We start from the raw sequence: 4,689 nt of genomic DNA on the forward strand, positions 1-4,689 counted from the left end.
AGATCCCGGCATGCTTCAATTGTATCATTTACCTTTCCATATGTACCCAAGAAGCCAAGCAAGTTGACGCAAAGATTTTTCATCATGTGCATCACATCGATTGCATTACGGATCTCAAGGACTTCCCAATAAGGTAGCTCCCAAAATATAGACTTATTCTTCCACATGGGCGCATGTCCATCCTCATCGTTCGGAACAGGTTAGCTAACAGAGCCCTTGCCAAAAACTATCCTTACATCCTTTATCACAAAAAATACACGTTTACCATTACGGTGAACAGGTTTACTAAGTTTTTCTTCCTCCCATTCAAAATGCTTCCCTTTCTTTCTTAACAGGTGCTTAGCAGGAAGAAATCAACGATGGCCTGTATACACAACCGATAGTGTTTCAAATACATGCTACAAGTATCATCTAAACAGTGCGTGCAGGCTCAAAATCCCTTGTTTGTCTGTCCGGACAGATTACCAAGCGCCAGGCAATCATTGATGGTTACGAACAGTGATGCTTGTAGATTAAAAGTCTCATTTTTATCCTCATACCACACATATAACCTTCTTCCTTCTATAATAGTAAAAGTTCATCAACCAACGATCGTAGGTGAACATCAATGTTATTGCCAAGTTGTTTTGGACTTAGATACCGACCACCAAAAGGAGGTTCTTGACCCGCCGCAATAGCATCTTCATGACACCTTTCCAAATAATGAAGTATTGCTCTCTCCCACGTGCTAATTTTTTGGGCTTATCATGAGGGCCAACTATGGTTTTCCCCTTACCACGAGACAAACGACGATCGCCCCCACCATCGCCACTACCTCTAGCAGCAGTAGCCATCTCTATGTACCACAATTTATTTAGCTCATATTTGCAAATGACTAAACTATAAACAAATTATATTTTTCCTCACAATTTATTTAGCTCAAACATAACATATAAATGCAAAATTTCTCCATTGTAGCTTATTATAAAAATGACTAATTGCATACCACAATTATCTCGCTCATATTTGCAAATGACTAAAATATGAACAAATTATATTTTTCCCCATAATTTATTTAGCTCATATTTGTAAAGGACTAAACTATAAAATTATTCCTCCAACCTCATATCAATTTCTTTGACTAATACAAAATATAGCATCCAAAAAATTGTAGCTTATACAGAAATATGAGCTCTAAATAACGCATGCATATAAATGAAAAATTTCTCCGTTGTATCTTATTCTAAAAATCACAAATTACTCTAGCTCTAAAGCATAAAATATTGTACCTTATTCTAAAAATCACAAATTACTCTAGCTCTAAAGCATAAAACTTAGTGTACTATCCATGTATCAAGGGAGGATGAAGTTTCTAACCTTTAGAACACTTGAACGAGTGAAATCCCCACGAGATGGTCAAAATTTGGCAGCACCTCCCCTATTTCGCCATGAATGGATGAAGCCCGACCTGGAGAAATGGCTCGAGCAGGAGGAAGAAGACACCTGATTTATAGGAGGGAAGTTAGAACCGGTTGGGGGTTCCAACTAGTACTAAAGGTCACCCAATAGTACTGGGTGTAAGGTCCGCTCGGTACTAAAGGCCCTCACGGCTCCACCCGGTACTAATGGGTGACTTTTAATACCAGTTGGAGCCCTCAACCGGTACTAAAGGAGGTTAGGAGGGCTCCTAGGGAACTAGCCATTAGACCTAGTACTAATGCTCACATTAGTACCGGGTCGAAAACCAATCGTACTGAACCTCGGAAAAAATGCTGAGTTTTCCAGTAGTGGAGATGGCCAACCAGGCCCCGCAGGCCGCTATTGCCCATCATTTCAAGCGCTGACTTGATGTCATGTCGGATGCTCCACTCACTAGTAAAAACTTGAGTATTAGTCCCGGTTGGAAGGGTGCAAATCTCTCGAAAAACTATCCGGGATAAAGCAATCGAGATAAAAGGGGGTGTCTTTTATCCCGGATCCCTCAACCGGGACTAAAGACACCCTTTAGTCCTGGTTAGTAATACCAACCGGGATTAAATGGGCTGCCACGCCAGGCGCGGTACAGGCCCCCTTTTATCCTGGTTAATAATACCAACCGGGATAAATGGTTTTGCAAAAAAAATTGCAAAATAAATAAATCCCCGAGGGCTTCCAGGGAGGCCCCCCACACGGTCGCAAGTCACAAGTCACGCGATTTTCACGCGAAATATGCGCGTGCGCGGTTTGTGGGATTCGAACCCACGACCTAAAGCCTTGCGCGTAGCTTCCTTGCCATCCCACCTACACACCACATCTGACTATATAGTGGATCCAATCCTTTTATACTAACTCGTGGGGGACCTTTTTATCCCGGTTGCAAACACCAACCGGGATAATAAAAGACCCCCTTTTATCCCGGTTGGTATTACAAACCGGAATAAAAGGGTCCGAAGAATTTAGTTCTGCCCCATCCACACGTGGGGGACCCTTTTGTCCCGGTTGGAAACACCAACCGGGATAAAAGGGTCCGAGTGCTTTAGTTCTCTTTCAGCCACCCATGAGGGACCCTTTTATCCCGGTTAGAGTTTCCAACCGGGATAGAAGACCTCATTTTATCCCGGTTGGTGTCGTGAGCTTTAGTCCCGAGTGGTAACACCAACCGGGATTAAAAGGGTGACCTTTAGTCCGGGTTATTCTTACCACCCGAGACAAAAGGATCCCTCATGGGTAGCTGATTTTTTTCACTCGGTACTAAAGGGTCCCCCACGGGTGGCTGATTTTTGAACCGGCACAAAAGGTGACTTTTAGTTCCAGTTGTAAATACCAACCGGGAGTAAAGCTCCGCGCACCCCCTTTTATACCGGGCCTACTTTAAACCGGGATTAAAAGGGGGCGCATCAAAAATCAGTTCTCTACTAGTGACTCCACCTGCTGCACCCACTCACTTGCACCGAGCTTGGCTAGCTCGCTGTGCACCGTCGCGAAGATGCCACCTTCATCTCTACCTCGGCATCCACCGCCATGTCGAGCGAAAGCAGTTCAAAGTCGACGCCCACATCCGTTGTGGACAGGATGGATATGGCTAAGCAGAAGATGACGTACCCCTACTAGAACATTTCGCTCATTGTGGCCACCGAAAGGAAGAAGTATCCTGCCAACGCAGATAGTGAAGAATCCTCAAAATGCTCCTGATGCCTACCAAGCTTAATTAGTGTTATGCTATATATTTCCGAGTAATCAGCCTAGCTTGGGTGAGACTTGAACCATCTTCGAGCAACCTTTATGTCTATCCCATATCCAACTTGTCAAGATATTTATATGCATGAGTATTCGAGTCACAGCTATTAGACGACACTGGTAACCAACAATGTCTAGAAAGCATTCAATACCCTGTCCTATAAAATGATGTTTTTACAACAACATATATATAGTCTAATAGTATAAAAATGGTTGGCTCACATGTTTTGCACAGGTTTTGTTGAAAGCTTGAAATGGCAAGAAAGAAAATAGAGTCAATTCTCTCAGTGCCATCAAAATTTATATGACTACCTTTAGTGCCAGAGGAGATTGAGAGGAAGAGGAGCACAGGCAGGTAGGACCTGATTCAAGAGGGGTAATATTGTCTTTTCCAATCATACTTAACACCATATAGATGGAGACATGGATGGAATAGCACAGAGGGGATAAATCATAAATTCAATGGCACTGAAGGGATTTTACGAAATCCTATGGTACTGAGGAAAGTGAAGCGTGGAGACTAAATGTGATACAAATATCAATCTCAGGGGGCTGATAACACATTTATTCATCAGATGGTTCATAAACCGTACAACTCCCAAGGGAGCGGGCGCGAAAACCACGCCGAAAAGATAAGTAAAACAATGATGGTAACGACCCAAGCTACTATCCAGATGAACCCTAGACAGCACCCGGGACTACACGCCAGCGGAAGCATCCTGCAAAGGCCCAACGCCACAAGCAACGTTGGGTGAGGAAACGACCACCTACTCAATGTCCTCAGCAACAAAGTTCGAATCTTCCTTTGAAGCAACAAAACAAAACAAGGGTAAGTGCAAATATACTCAACAAGTCCAACAACGCCCATGGAGGGGGAATAACAAGAATATGCACAAGTCATAATAAGGATAAGGCTAAGGTTCATTTGCAAGAAAGATAGGTTTTTAACACAAGTCATAATAAGGAAAAGGCTAAGGTTCATTTGAAAGAAAGATAGGTTTTTAACACATGCAAGGATTCGCTTTCAAAAAGGATTTTCACAAATATTTATTTAGCAACCGAATAATTAAGCAGGGTTGATCCTACACAAAGGATCCATATTATAATGCTACTGGACTCCCCGTCTGTGGTAGCTCACGGCACAACTATCGGACACTTCCAAAATCCAACACACGCCATGAAAATCATTCATCTCCCAAAAGCTAGTTATGTGCCCAAACCGTAACTCGTTCAATACCGTGGACACGACTATTCGAATAGGTTTTAACTCTGTAGAGGTGTACACTTTACCCACAAGTAGGGTACCGCAGCACGATCATCTTAGTGCCAGTACGGATCCTATCAAAGCCATTACCCACCTTAGCTAAGACCTGACTAGCCAACACAAAAGCAACCAAGGGGTTGATGACCTACCAATGAGATTTTAACCGGGACCTAAACCACACCTGCTTACTCCTCCATGGTCTTCCGTTGCTCACCTGCTCTCCTAATGGC

Source organism: Setaria viridis, chromosome 3 (genome assembly GCF_005286985.2).
Source record: "Setaria viridis chromosome 3, Setaria_viridis_v4.0, whole genome shotgun sequence".
Lineage (NCBI taxonomy): Eukaryota > Viridiplantae > Streptophyta > Magnoliopsida > Poales > Poaceae > Setaria > Setaria viridis.